This window comes from Thalassophryne amazonica, chromosome 2, assembly GCF_902500255.1.
Source record: "Thalassophryne amazonica chromosome 2, fThaAma1.1, whole genome shotgun sequence".
NCBI lineage: Eukaryota > Metazoa > Chordata > Actinopteri > Batrachoidiformes > Batrachoididae > Thalassophryne > Thalassophryne amazonica.
This window is the reverse complement of record NC_047104.1, coordinates 22,604,216-22,620,413: the sequence shown is the minus strand read 5'-3', so window position 1 is coordinate 22,620,413 and position 16,198 is coordinate 22,604,216. Positions and strand designations below refer to the sequence as shown.

General features: G+C 41.0%; 1 long non-coding RNA gene across 1 annotated transcript; it reads left to right on the top strand.

Annotated features, from left to right (window-relative positions):
• The first annotated feature begins 571 nt into the window (after positions 1-571).
• LOC117501903 lies at positions 572-15,149 on the top strand. The gene is made up of 3 exons (XR_004558123.1): positions 572-583; positions 739-750; positions 14,976-15,149. It is a non-coding gene; the product is annotated as an uncharacterized LOC117501903 (long non-coding RNA).
• The last annotated feature ends 1,049 nt before the right edge of the window (positions 15,150-16,198 follow it).

The following is a 16,198-nucleotide window of genomic DNA, read 5'->3' as shown; positions in this document are numbered from 1 at the left end:
CTACACAGAAACACCTACCTGTTAAATGTCTCGTAGGTGATGTGTAGTTCTACCCTCTGAAAAACAGCGAAGAGCTGCTTCAAGAAGAAACTGCTCTATCCTCTGCAGGCAAAGGAGAACTGGTCCCCCCCAAAAAACTCATTTCTTTTAACTCTATACTAATACGAGGGCAATATCACCCAATACATCCATAGGCATACATTTTTAACTTATGGTTCAAATTTTAACCAAACTAATTTCAGACAGGTTATTTAAATTAATGTCATGTCTGAAGTTTTATAAAGTGAAAATATCAGATATATGTTTTAGTTTGAAAGTAATGTGCTTATTTTTAAGGTTTTAGTGTGGATATATGCTGTGCCCAGCAGTGCATTATGGGTAGGATAGGGTAATCTCAGTACATTCACGACATGAGAAATGCATTTGAAACACTCTGATCAGGCTCTATGGACAACAGCATTAAACTCGAGTGCCTAAAACTCTCATAAATATATTCTTTGGGTTTATAAATGTTGTTATTGTGTGTGCGTTTATTAAATTCCACGCATCTTAAATGTAGCAGACACGGATTATGTAGAATTTTGTTTTGGCAAGTTTTCAAGGTCTCTACTGCCACCCACTGGCCAGTAGTGTTCATGGCAGTATTGGTCCTGAAGCTAGGCTGATATATTTTCAATCACTGTACTCACTGTACAGCTCAAACTGTACCACAGAACCGCACGGTGTAAAAGTTCAGAGCGCACGATTTATGTTCTCACACACATTGTACGTGCAAAAACCACACGTCGGACTCGTGTTTCCAGAAGCAAAACGTAAACAGAAGCTTTTTTTCAAACTTAATTTACAAACACTCTTGATAGGAGTACGGAACCCGGGAGAGGTCACTTAAAGTGATATTTTTTCTGGCCATGATAATTTGTGCGCACGTTTTCCTTTAATTGAGCCCACGAATTAATAAAATGTGCTCTCAAAATTAATGAAACGTGCACACGTTTTCCTGGCCGTGATAATTTGTTGCGTTTTCCTTTAATTGAGCCCTCAAATTAATAAAACTTGGGTACGTTTTCCTTTTGTTCAAAATAAACTTCATAATATGACCTAAATTGTCATCCTCACAACACCCTCAGCGTCCTTTTTAATGTGCTTAAACTCCAGATGATGTCATGCTGGGCAGCTCGAGTCCTCTGTATGTCCTTGTGCGCCCAAACCATGATGATACACTCTGACCAGATCCATTTCTAATGGGGAAATGTTTTTCACTGTCTCCTGGTTTGTTGGCTAATAGCCAACATTTATGTGTCAAGACAATATTGAGTGCACGTTTTACAAATTGTGGCCACGTTTAAGTCGATCGTGCCCTTGTTTTACTCAAACGATGCTTAAAACATGCGCACAATATCATAAAACGTGTACACAATATAATAAAACGTGCGCACAACATCATAAAATGTGCGCATAATATAATAAAACGTGCGCACAATATAATAAAATGAGCGCACATTCTCTCCACATGCAAAACATTTTGCGATGACACTTCCAGAGCTCCGTAAAATGCCTGTTTTTACAAATAAAAAATGGAATATTTTACAAAAGCACATTTATCTGTAAACACCAACATACGACACACATCACATTAACGTGTTGGTTTTTTTTTTAAAGGATTCTTCACCATTGCGGGATAGGGGGAATTTTGACTTTCTAGTTTCTAACTCCACAAAAACAAGGCAGAAAGGCTTGAAAAAAATTAGGGTGTAACATAGTCAAATGTTCTATCAAACAACAAAGTTTGGTGATTATCGGATCCGGATTCCGGATCTGGTGATCCAGAATATGCAAAAAATATAAGGAACATAGAAAATGTGTCAGTGTGAGGTGACAAATGAAGCTAGAGATGCACAACTAACACCAAATTGTAGCTGAATCTGTACTGATTCAGTAAGGTGTCATCAGATTTGATGTAGCTTCAAATGTTATGGAGCTAGATCCAGAAGAAAACCACCATTACCGAAAAATCTTTTGAACTAATAAAGACATTAAAGTGATTCCAAGTTCTAGTGGTATGTTTTCATGGTCAAGGATGTCAAATATAAAGAAAAGAAAAGTGTATGTATCATAGTTTTGGTTGTAACACTGAATTGTTGAATAGATCACTGTGCCAAGGAGAGAATCTCTTTAGGGTCAGTGACCCTATGGCCTTGTTTTGAGAAGTGTTTCATAAATGTTAAAAAAAAAGTCATATATTTGCAGTTTAGTTGAATAATAAATTGAATTTTGTCTCTTATTTGTTTTTGTCTATAAGCACATGCAATATCAATATCAGTGCTCAGATGACAGTAGCTTCTGGGAAAGGTGCAAGTTGCAATAAACTGTGATGCCAAGCGCTAAGGATACATGCTATCCAGTCACAGCAGCTGAAACTTTTTTTACTACCAGTGGTGGGCACAGATAACCAAAAAATTAACTTAGATAACAGATAATCAGATAACTGAGAAGTTATCTTCGATAAAGATAAAACAATAAACCACCCAAAAATGTATCGGAAGTTACAGATAACCGATAACAGATAAATTCCAATATTGTCTCTGGTACATTTGCAACTATTAGTAAAACGAATTTAAGTTTTAATGCCACAATAACTTCTACTAATATTAAAAGTAACAACAGACCCAAACAATGAGACCACACTTTCGTCTTTGAACATTCTGCACCTGCTGGAAGCTCTTGTTTACTACAGAGCTCCCAACACAGAAGCACCCTGAGAGCAGCCCTAAAGCCAGCTCTCTATCAATTACAACACTCTGGTCAGGCGGAGGTCTTGAAAAATAAAGTCATGCTGTCTTAATAAATAATATTAATACCGATAGATTAACTCCATTATTGTCAATTCTGTCATTTATACAAAGTTTAAATGTAGCATATATCTTTTAATGTTGAATAATGCACTAATTCTGAGGTTTAGTAACAAACACAGACAAATCGCAAAGGATTCTGGGTAAAAGTGCCTCTGCTAAACACTGATTGGTTCAGTCCTTCAGTATGTAAACCAACACGTTAATGTGACTTCTGTCGTGTGTTGGTGTTCATTTTTTTTATTTGTAAAAACAGGCATTTTTACGGAGCCCTGGAAGTGTCATCACAAAATGTTTTGCATGTGGAGAGTGTGCCCACGTTTTATGATGTAAAACGTGCTTTATGCTGTGCGAGATGATTTTTCATGCAGGAATTTTTGGACCGAGTTTCAGGTTAATCGCGCGTCCTGCATCGTGTAGTGTACATGGAGTAACAAGCTTTAACATCTCACGAGCACCTCCTGATCGCGATCGTATGATTTGTCATGAGGTTATCCTCCTGCTGAAAAGCTACAAGCATCCAACCGCTCGCACTGTGCCTGTGCAAACACTGCAGAGCTGTCTTGTAATGTTATTATTATTATTATTATTTATTTTATTTTTTTTGCTGTTGTTTTGTTTTGTTTTTAAACTTCATTTGTAAAAAAAAAAAAAAGCCATTTGCAAAGCCAAAAAGTTGATTTGACAATCATCTGATATAACTGGGGTTAAAACAAATACAACACTGCCATCTACTGGTTCCCAGACGCTTAGTACTTAGGGCGAATACTGCCATGAACACTACTGGCCAGTAGATGGCAGTAGAGGCCTTGAAAACAAAATTCCAGATAATCCCTGTCTGCTACATTTAAAATGCGTGGAATTTAACAAAACCCAGAGAATATATTCAAGAGAGTTTTAGGCACTAGAGTTTAATGCTGTTGTCCGTGGAGCCTGAACAGAGTGTCTGAAATGCATTTGTCCTATCGTGAACGTGAGATTACATCATCCTACCCATAATGCACTGCTGGACTCAGCATGGGCTCACAAAACCTTAAAAATTAGCGCACTACTTTAAAACATATATCTGATATTTTCACTTTATAAAACTTCAGACATGACAGTAATTTTAAATAACTTGTCCAAAATTAGTTTGGTAAAATTTGAACCATACGTTAAAAATGTATGCCTCTGGATGACTTAGGTGATATTGCCAGCATATCGGTATAGTGTTAAAGGAAATGCTTTTTTTTTTTGACTACTTCTACTTTGTCTGCAGAGCATAGAGACACTTTTTATAGAAACAGCTCTCTTCTGTTTGCAGAGGGTATAACTGTACATCTGTTACAAAGCTTTTAACAGGTAGATGCTGAACTGATTTTAAATTTTAGAAATGCTTGTTGCTCTTAAGCTTTGTTTATCAATCTAAAACTTATCGGACAAAAGTTAATCGGAAGATAATTGGTCCGATAATGGTTTTCAAAGTTATCTAAAAAGATAATCCGATAATGAAAACATTATCTTCGATAATTATCTGTTATCAGATTATCGGAACTGTGCCCACCACTGTTTACTACTGAGCAAACATCATTGTTAGACTTTTTTATGTTCAATGATTCCACGGCGTGTAGATGTTATGGCGTCAGTGACCCCATGGCCTTGGCAGAGGTTTGCACTCTCTGAGTGCTTCTCGTATTCTTTATATTGTTTGTAATTTTTATACTTTATTTTAATTTTATACTTTTTTTTATTAAATCTATGGATTGTTGTTTTTTTTTCATGTACACATCTGAAATAAACAACATAATTTACAGTCTTACATTCTGGTGTCGCCGACTGAACGGTCCCCCCTAAAAATCGGTCCACCCTGCCTTCACTGCGCATGCGTAATTTCTGTGCATCAGCCGCGGTTCACTAATTATCACCTCGTTTCTACATAAAACTGCACTCCAGTCATCATCTATCTCAGCAACAGATATCTGAAGCTTTTGTACAACAATCATTTCCACATAAATTCAGCATTATTTCATAATAAAAGACAGAGGAAGTGATCAGAGCACCGCAGCAGCCACACGAGCTGCTAGCTGCTGCGATCACTGCACCGCCATCATTTCAAAGTGTCAGTCGTGACTCACCGATTATCACTTTGTTTATGCTTAAAACTGACTTTAGAATGATTTAAGAGGTTTTACTTTGTCATCTAATGGTTAATAATCACATTATTCCCTTTGATCTTTTTGGGTGTAGAGACTCTGTCTCAGATGAGCTGCTGTGGTCCCAAATGACGCATGCGCAGTGAAAGCAGGGCGGACCAATTTTTAGGGGGGACTGTTCGGTCTGCTACAGCGGGAACAGGTAAATCAAAACGTGTTCTTAAGATTTAAACTGGCACGTTTAGTTTTGACACCCTTCAAATGAACATCCATCTTAGATTTTAAATCATACAATGAACGGTGTAAAACACACATTTTGATTGGCCACTGTGACTTTTGGGTCAGAGTTTACATGCACAAATGACAACATGCCCAGCAAAAAGGTTTTTCATGTCGAAACATTTTTATTTTTAACTCACTGTATAAAAGAAATAGATTGCATTTGGCAGTGTGTCTGTGTGTGTATACGTACATGTACTTTTGCAATGCAAAGGACATCAGCACATGATACATCATAAGAACATCTCAGTCATTCATCATTGTAAAACCATAAGAACTACATCCATCTGGTGCAGTAATCTTTGATTCTTATCACAATTTTTACTGAAAGGTGTTTTCATCTGTATATGTAATAATGATCTGATACACATTGTTTTTGTTGTGGGCTGGGGTGTTTGGCTGGCTTTGTTTTTGTTTTCTGTTTCTCCCACCAGGTGGTATGCGTTCAGGACTGAGTGGCTGACGTGTGGCTGAGTATTAGGACCTCACCCTGAACACCTGAGGCTTGTTATCACGTGCAGGTCATCAGGACTCACAGCTGTGGTGTATCTGTCTTGATCAGAGCTTGCTGCACTTAAACCTTGAATGCACAGTGTGTATTTGCCAGAGACTCGACCTTGTGAGCAGACGTGTGAGATTGACGTCAGGAGAACAATCTCACCATTACGGACGCAGAGACCGCTCCAGGTTTGACGCCACAGTCTGTGAAGGAGGATTGGGTGAGGTCTCACGCTCTTCAGCACACTTCCTGAGGTAATTTGGTTTTGGTGACTTTCATGAAGTAATGACAGTGGATTTGGTGTCCCTCACACCTTGTTATATTGAGCTGTTACGCTATGCTAATCAGCTTCTGCTGCAGTGGAGATTTGAACTGAGTTGTTTCGTGCCTGCAGGGTGAGAAGCTGAGTTATATTAAAGCCAGGAAGTGTTTGCTGATTGTGTGCACCTTTGAGCTGTGTCTCTGTGTGGAGAGTGTTGGACTCACCTCATGATTTCTTCCTTCGCAGACTCGGTTTGTCGCGGCCGCCTGGGGGGTGTCGGCGGGGTCCCTGGGTCCGAACTGCTGTGGGTCCAGACCGTTTGCGCTGCTGAGAGTGCGCCGTGTTTCCACCTCACCAGACCGCGGACTTTTTGGGTTGTTTATCACTCCACTCACTATTATGTGTATTAAATTCTGTTACCTTTTGAACTGTGCTCTGCTTATTTTATGCTGGGTCCTGTCAAATGCTGGGTCGGTGCTCCGACCGCGTCCGACACATAACAATAGTCTCTGGCCATTTAACAATGGACCAGCGGAAGCAGAGACGGTATTTTTGCTGGGAAGGCGGCAGCAGACGTTGGAAGTTATCCGGGATCAGTTGCGGGTGCTCTCCGCCCGGGTTGTGCGTGTCAGTGAACCTAAAATTGAATAATAGTTTGAACTCTCTTGCAGCCGTGTTCCTGTGGTGTTGTCTTATCTATGGGATTGGCATAAGGTGTGATTAGCGACGGCTTCGCTTCACACTCCAACCAGATAAGAGGTTAGACAGGAGCTGCATGAGTGTGTGATTGGAGGGTGAATGCGCACGGCGGAGTTCTGCAGCACGGGTCGCTTTGCGTCCTGCTGTTACAGATGTAGCCCCGTCTCCCTGGGTGAAGATAGCTACTACGTCTGTTGTATCAGCTCTGGACTTATTAGTTAAATCACACTTTAGCTGTATGCTACACGTAGCTCCTCACAATTAAAGCAGCGTGTGTTGAGTTTACTCGGTGGCCACAGGGCTTTTTATTTTTAGCACTCTGGCTCCCCCTGCTGGTGACTGAGCCACATTACTGTCACAGCTCTTAAGGTAGAACATAAATGTTCCAGTTGTTTGAGCTTGATGGTATAAGTCACTTATTAGTTAGTTTCTTGTTGGTTTATTAATTGTGGGGTTTTATATGTGTGGTTCAAATTGTTTTTGTGGGTTTTAAGCACTGTCAGTGGTCTGGTGGCGTGAAAATACAGGCTGTCGGGAGCATAGTTGGACCCAGGTGACTTTATGTTTGTCTGTTAGTCTTTCTTGTTTATTTCTTTTGGTTTCACCTCCCAGGGTTTGATGGGACGGTCCTCTGGGGGGTGATGGGGGGGTAATTGGGTTGTTTTTTCTTTTTCTCTTTTTTTTTTGTTCCCTCTCTTCTCCTCCGGCTCCAGCCGTTTGGGCCGTACGTTGTCGCCGTTGCTGGAGTGGTGCAGTTTGGTTGTGCTGGGCGTTTCCCAGATGACCTCTGCACCCGGGGGGGGGGGGCGGGGTTTGGGGGCACTCTTTTTTTTTGTTACTTCCCTGTCTTCTCCTCCGGCCCCAGCCGTTTGAGCCGTACGTTGTCGGCGTTGCTGGGGTGGTGCAGTTCGGTTATGCTGGGCATTTCCCAGATGACCTCTGCACCCAGGAGGGGGGGGGGGGGGGGGGGGTTAGGGGTGTTTTTTTTATTTTTTGTTCATTCCCTGTTCCACCTCCGGCTTCAGCGTGCCTTTGAGCCGTACGCCATCGGCATAGCTGAGGTTTGGGGCAGTGGAATATACCCGCAGCTGGTGGCTGGTTTAAAAGTCGGAGGAGTGGCGCCGTTTTGTGCCATACGCCATTACCGCTGTTCCACTCCTCCCGGTTGACTTTTGGGGTATAGTCATGGTTGGTGACACTGGACGTACTTCCAGTTTCCCCTGCGCTGAGGGGGTGGGGTTGGGGTTGTTGTTTTGTTTGTTTGTTTTTTCCCCCAGTTTCCGCCCTCAGAGTGTGACTGTGGTGTCCTCTGGGGGAGAAATGACTGTGGGACCATCTAGCCGTAGACGGCCGGGGCTGGGTCTGTTGTTAGTCATGGGGGGGTGTCTCCTGGGGTTTGATGGAACGGTCCTCTGGGAGGCGCTGGGAGCCCCCGTGGGTGACTTTGGATCCAAGAGGGACCTCAGCTGTGGTTATTACTCCTGGAGCTGGCGGGATGTCCTCTGGGGGGTGTTGGTCCCTACATGTCGTCTGGGGGGGGGGTGTTAGATTTTTTTTTTTTTTGCAAGCTTAAGTTTGGGTTGTGTTTCTTTTTCTTTTCTCCTCCTCCCAGGGTTTGATGGGACGGTCCTCTTGGGGGGGGGGGTCGGAATGGTTGTTTGTGTTTTTCTTTTTTTTTTTCCTTCCTCCCAGTTTGCACCCCTGGTGTTGGTTGTGGTGTTCCCTGGGGGGTCTGAATGGTTGTTTGTGTTTTTCTTTTTGTTTTTTGACTAGGCAGACTCTGAACATGGTCGAAAGAAGGCTGAATGCACAGGTTTAAGAACTCCTGGCCAAATCTGTGCAAAGTGAATGACAGAAGCAAGAGTTGACATAAACAAATGCAAAGATGCAGTCAGAGATGGAGACGCTAACGGGTCTGCTAAATGAAGCAGTAGGCAAGACCATCAAATTTAACAAAAGATATCTCTGCACTGGAGTGTCAGCTGCAGGACATTCAGGAGCTGCTCCAAGAGGAAATCCAGTAGACAACTTCCTTCTCCATCTGCCTAGGGTAGATGGAGGATGAGGGGTATATTTTGCAGGAGAAGCTGAAAGAAGAGAACGAGAGCAAGAACACTGTAGAGATGTACGTCTTTGCTCTCTAGACTCAGCTGGCTGAAAGAAACACAAAGGCAGGATAGAATGCCTTGTCATTAGAGGGGGCTGAAGAGGGCCTCAAAGGAGTACAGTGGGAATTTGGACGGTGTTCAGCGGCAGCTGGAGTAGAAAAGTTCAGCCTATGGACAAACTGGATAAGATAGAGATCCGTTTGCAGCAAGAGAAATGGATGACCTCTTGGTGGACCAGGACCACCTTCGGCAGATCGTCTCCAATCTGGAGAGGAAGCAAAAAAAGTCTGACCAGATGTGGGCCAAAGAGAAATGTGTTGCTACTCTATATGCAGAGGAGTATGATCGTGCCGAAGCGGAGGCCAGGGAGAAGGAGGCAAAAGTGTTGACCCTGGCAAGAGAGTTAAAGACTCTTACAGACCTGAAAGATGAACTTGACTGATTTAATAAAGTGCTCAAGACCGAGACGGATGACTTCGGAAAGAGTTCCTTGTTTGGAGAGGTCCAAGCGTGCCATGGAGCAGCGACTGGAGGAGATGAAGATTCAGCTGGAGGATGTATATAGGTAATGTTTCCAGGCCCACTCTGCCAAGAAGAAACGGGAGCTGGATCTGGGAGGGCTTGAAGGCCATCTTGAAGATGCTACTGAAAATCGCAATAATGTCTTACAGCACTTGAAGAAACTGCAGGACCGAATGAAAGACCAGATGAGAGGACTGGAAGAGCTGTGAATGTTCGGGGATGAAGCAGTTAATGATGCTAAAGACAGTGATAAGAAGCTTAAAGCAATGGAGGGAGACATGTTACACATCCAGGAGGAGCTGTCTACTGCAGACAGGCTCAAGGAGTGAAAGGATGAGATCTATAGTCTCAACACAGAGTTCCCTGTTGGCAGAGAAGAGGCGGCTGGAAGCTCGTTTCATCCAGCTGAAGGAAAAACTAGAAGAGGAGAAGCTCAACATTCAACATTAAGAGGGTCAATGACCGCATGATGAAATTCACATGAGGTTGAGCAGCTGACGACGGAGCTGTCTTCAGAGCGCAGTAACGCTCGGCTCTTGGAGACAGGCTTTCCCAGCTGGATCGTCAGCACACGGAGCTGAGACTGAAGCTGCAGGAGGTGTTTTTTGCTCCCAGCCAACATTCCAGCCATGGTCCCTGGAGGGGGGTGTTTTTCCTGGCCCAGGTTCGTGTGGTCGCCGGGAGGCTTCCCGTGAGGGTGGGGTACTGTTGTGGGCTGGGGTGTTTGGCTGGCTTTGTTTTTGTTTTCTGTTTCTCCCACCAGGTGTTATGCGTTCAGGACTGAGTGGCTGACGTGTGGCTGAGTATTAGGACCTCACCCTGAACACCTGAGGCTTGTTATCACGTGCAGGTCATCAGGACTCACAGCTGTGGTGTATCTGTCTTGATCAGAGCTTGCTGCACTTAAACCTTGAATGCACAGTGTGTATTTGCCAGAGACTCGACCTTGTGAGCAGACGTGTGAGATCGACGTCAGGAGAACAATCTCACCATTACGGACGCAGAGACCGCTCCAGGTTTGACGCCACAGTCTGTGAAGGAGGATTGGGTGAGGTCTCACGCTCTTCAGCACACTTCCTGAGGTAATTTGGTTTTGGTGAAGTAATGACAGTGGATTTGGTGTCCCTCACACCTATTGAGCTGTTACGCTATGCTAATCAGCTTCTGCTGCAGTGGAGATTTGAACTGAGTTGTTCCGTGCCTGCAGGGTGAGAAGCTGAGTTATATTAAAGCCAGGAAGTGTTTGCTGATTGTGTGCACCTTTGAGCTGTGTCTCTGTGTGGAGAGTGTTGGACTCACCTCATGATTTCTTCCTTCGCAGACTCAGTTTGTCGCGGCCGCCTGGGGGGTGTCGGCGGGGTCCCTGGGTCCGAACTGCTGTGGCTCCGGACTGTGTGCGCTGCTGAGAGCGCACCGTGTTTCCACCTCACCAGACCGTGGACTTTTTGGGTTGTTTATCACTCCACTCACTATTATGTGTATTAAATTCTGTTACCTTTTGAACCGTGCTCTGCTTATTTTATGCTGGGTCCTGTCAAACGCTGGGTCGGTGCTCCGACCGCGTCCGACACATAACAGTTTTGCTCTGTAGATCAATGGGAGGTGAGACAGGAGGTGGAACAGTTGGTCCTCTGGTGTGGTTAGAACAAACCAGAGCTGAACCTGCTCAAGACTATGGATATGATAGTGGACTTCAGGAGGATCCCCACCCACCCACCCATCCTCAACAGCACTGTGTCTACTGTAGACACTTTCCAGTTCCTGGGATCCACCATCTCGCGAGATCTGATGTCCCTCCCACTCCATCAGGAAACAGGCACAGCAGAGGATGTACAGTGAGGAAAATAAGTATCTGAACACCCTGCGATTTTGCAAGTTCTCCCACTTAGAAATCATGGAGGGGTCTGAAATTTTCATCTTAGGTGCATGTCCACTGTGAGAGACATAATCTAAAAAAAAAAAAAAAAAAAAATCCGGAAATCACAATGTATGATTTTTTTAACAATTTATTTGTATGTTACGCTGCAAATAAGTATTTGAACACCTGTGAAAATCAATGTTAATATTTGGTACAGTAGTCTTTGTTTGCAATTACAGAGGTCAAACATTTCCTGTAGTTTTTCCACCAGGTTTGCACACAATGCAGCAGGGATTTTGGTCCACTTATCCATACAGATCTTCTCCAGATCTTTCAGGTTTGGAGATTCCGCTCCCTCCAAAGATTTTCTATTGCGTTCAGGTCTGGAGACTGGCCAGGCCACTCCAAGACCTTGAAATGCTTCTTACGGAGACCCTCCTTAGTTTCCTTGGCTGTGTGTATGGGGTCATTGTCATGCTGGAAGACCCAGCCATGACCCATCTTCAATGATCTTACTGAGGGAAGGAGGTTGTTTGCCAAAATCTCGCAATACATGACCCCATCCATCCTCCCTTCAATACGGTGCAGTCGTCCTGTCCCCTTTGCAGAAGAGCGTCCCCAGAGTATGAAGTTTCCACCCCCCATGCTTCACGGTTGGGATGGTTTTCTTGGGGTTGTTCTCATCCTCTAAACATGGTAAGTGGAGTTGATTCCAAAAAGCTGTATTCTGGTCTCATCTGACCACATGACCTTCTCCCATGGCTCCTCTGGGTCATCCAGATGGTCACTGGTGAACTTTAAACGGGCCTGGACATGTGCTGGCTTGAGCAGGGGGACCTTGCTGCCCTGCAGGATTTTAAACCATGACAGCATCATGTGTTACTAATGTAATCTTTGTGACTGTGGTCCCAGCTCTCTTCAGGTCATTAACCCGGTCCTCCAGTGTAGTTCTGAGCTTTCTCAGAATCATCCTTACTCCACAAAGTGAGATCTTGCATGGAATCCCAGACCAAGGGAGATTGACAGTCATCTTGTGTTTCTTCCACTTTCTAATAAATAATCATAACAGTTGTTGTCTTCTACCAAGCTGCTTGCCTGTTGTCCTGTAGTCCATCCCAGACTTGTGCAGGTCTACAGTTTTGTCTCTGGTGTCCTTAGACAGCTCTTTGGTCTTGGCTATGGTGGACAGGTTGGAGTATGATTGATTGAGTGTGTGAACAGGTGTCTTTTATACAGGTAACAAGTTCAAACAATAAGTGTAATTGCAAACAAGGGCTACTGTACCAGATATTAACATTGATTTTCACAGGTGTTGAAATACTTATTTGCAGCAGTAACATACAAATAAATTATTAAAAAATCATACATTGTGATTTACAGATTTTTTTTTTTTTTTAGATTATGTCTCTCACAGTGGAGAGAGAAAGTACAGCTCAAACTGGACACAAATTCCTTGTATTCTTGTAGATACTTGGTGAATAAAGTCTGTTCTGATTCTGACTCTGGTATTTGAAGTCAAACACATCTTGAAAAGAAACAGGAAACGTGAAGTTGGTTAAGTTAAATACACACCATCACCTGACCCACCGGACAGTGCAGTACTTCAAAACCTTCAGCATTTATTTGTTCAAGTGCTGCATTCTTTTCACTTGAGCCCAAACTGGACTCAGAGGAGACAGACACAAAATCCAAAGTGTCATCTCTGCTCAGCGCTCAATACACGAAAGTCACAAATCTATCTTATATTCCTGTTTGAGATAAATGACAATTTCATTATTATAAACATCAGCACAGACACATTTTGATACATTTGCTTTCTAATGAACAGAGAACAGTTTGTTTTTGTATGTTAATGAATTTCTCAACCATTTTACCTGTAAATATCACAAAAAATAAAATTAAAACGGCTGGTGAAGTGAGACTTTGCCCTTGTGAAGCACCTTGGGGAAACTTGTGTTAACGATTCGAGCCTTCATAAATAAACTAGTGCACTTGACCTTGAACCTCTGACCCCACTTCATAATAATATTAATAATTAGTTAATTAAAAGCTGTAATTGGAGACAGACAAAACATGATAAGTGAGGTTAGCATTAAAAATAAATAAATAATAAAAATCAGTAGCCGAAAGCGAACCACTTGTTCTCAGCTTCAGTCCCAAACACTAAATGATATGAGGGAAATGACTAAAATAGCTTAATAAAGGTTAGGAAATGATTTATTTTGTTGTAACTATTTGTATTATGTAAAGTAGTGACTTCATTTTTACTGCCTGCTTTGCCGTGATAAATATATCGCCATTCAAGTCTCACTTTCATAAGTGTCAATTTATCTCTTTTAATTAGCCTTGGGTTTTTAATTCACCATCTTGAGATATTCTGTAAGAGCAAATTCATAGAATGGAAATGTTTTTTCTTTCAATTTGGTGGGTCACATGACTGACAATCGCTTTGGCATTCTACTGATCATGGCTAATCATGTGGCTACACTCAAGCCACTTATTATTATTATCTGTGTCTATATGGTGGAATAAAGGATAGAACTCTACAAATTATTGTTCATTACTTTCTATTTTAATCATACTCACAGGTGAAATGTTCACCTACAGCCTTTGAACTGAGAATTTGTGCAGTTTATAGCTGCATATGAATACTGGATAGCTCATTGGCCAATGTTTCTGAAGCCAATCGGCTGCCATATTACCACTCGCATGTTCTGCTCCTGAACGCTCTTTTCTATTGATCTTTAACCAGGCGCACAAAGCTTTATTATTTGTGATTTTGTTTTAAAAAATGCCTTCATGTGCAGCTATAAATTGTGCAAATCGCCGGTTCAAAGGCTGTGGATGACTATTTCACCTGTGAGTATAACTGAAATGGAAAGTAATTAACAGATTTAATTAATTTTTAGAATGGACTATTTGTCCCAATGAGATCTGAGTGAGAACAGAAGGAGAGAATGTGTCAAAGTACTAAAAGAAAGAAAGGAAATAAATCAAATAGCTAATCATGGCAGACATAGATTAGGAGGTATGACGGTCACATTATCTGAAGAACAAAAATAAGAAAATTGGATAATCAGTTAAGTTATTATTAAGTTATTACTCCAAATTGCTGATGTCCTAAAGAAACGGCAAAGAATTCAGCAAATGTGGGTAACAAATTGTAGGATTCTCATCAAACTGAATGGTACACCAGAAGAAGCAAAAGTTATGGTGGTGAGAAATATAGAAGAGCTTGACAAATATAACTGAAAGATAAGGTAACAATGTGAGACTCTATACACCACCATGAACATTACAACAAACATATTCACACCAAAGAACAACAAAGATACAGATTTGTTACAGAGAATCTTACAATTTAAACAAAAGGAACTGGAAACATTTAAATATACTGAGCACAACACACAAGATCAGGAAAATGAAACTGACCCGGTCAACAACCTTCTTGTTTCAATAAATATGAACTGTGATTACTATACACAAGACCAGTATACAAATGTTACGACTTCGGACGACAAATTGTCAATCATACATTTCAACAGCTGAAGTTTGTACACTAATTTTAACTCTATAAAGGAATATTTGCAACAGTTTATATCACCATTTAGTATTATTGCCATATCAGAATCCTGGTTACAAAAGGAAAAAGGTATTGATTTTGATTTAGAAGATTATGAGTTGCATTATGTAAACAGGAAATACAAAACAGGAGGTGGTGTTGCATTATATATTCATAAAACAATTCAGTTTACGGTTGTAGAAAGTATGTCAGTAACAATAGATGGAGTAATGGTATGTCTGACAGTCGAAATAGACAACAAAAAGAGGAAAAATATTATTGTAAGTTGTGTATATCGGTCACCTGGTTCAAGTATTGACATTTTTAATGAACAAATGGAAAAAATGTTCTCGGAAATAAGTACTAAAAATATATTTGTCTGTGGGGATTTTAATATAGATCTTTTGAATCCTGAAAAACTGAAATCAATAGATGCTTTTTCTGACACAATGTATAGTATGTCCCTTTATCCAGCAATTACAAAACCAAGTAGAATAACATCTCACAGTGCCACAATAATCGATAATATCTTTACGAATATTATTGAAAATCAAGTTATAAGTGGCCTGTTCATATGTGATATCACTGATCACTTACCTGTTTTTATTGTTTATGACTGTGACCTTAAAAAAACTAATCATGACAGAGAAGTAGTCCATAAACGAATAAGAACAGAAGAAACAATAAATGCCGTCAACAGCAGTTTAAGTATACAAGACTGGAGTACAGTCTACAGTGAGTCAGATGTAGATGGTGCATATAGCAATTTTATAGATATTTTCTGCACGTTGTATAAAAAACATTGTCCCCTTAAAGAATACTATAAAAATAAAAGATACAATAAATGTCCTTGGCTAACTAAAGGAATATTAAAAGCCTGCAAAAAAAAACAGCCTTTATAAAAAATTTATTAATTCAAAAACAAAAGAAGCTGAAATAAGATATAAAGTATATAAAAACAAATTAACAGAAGTCATCCGAATAAGTAAAAAGTTGTACTATGATGAAATTCTACAAAAAAATAAAAACAACATCAAAGAAACTTGGAACATTTTTGAACAACCTAATTAAACCAGGATCTTCCAATACAAGATATCCAGATTATTTTATTGATAAAAATGTTCATGATTACAACATGAATAATATAGTGAATGGTTTTAATAAATTTTTTGTACATGTTGGCCCTGATTTGGCAGCTGAAATCCCAAATCCAGGAATTCAGCAGTCTAATGAAACTATAAAAAGAAACATAAATTCAATTTTTCTTTCAGCAACAAATGAACAGGAAATAAAAGACATTGTTAATAAATGCAGAAACAAACTGTCTACAGACTGTCACGATATAGACATGGTATTAGTCAAAAAAGTCATCAACAACATTTCAAAACCTCTGACCTATATCTGTAATTTGTCATTCCAAACTGGATG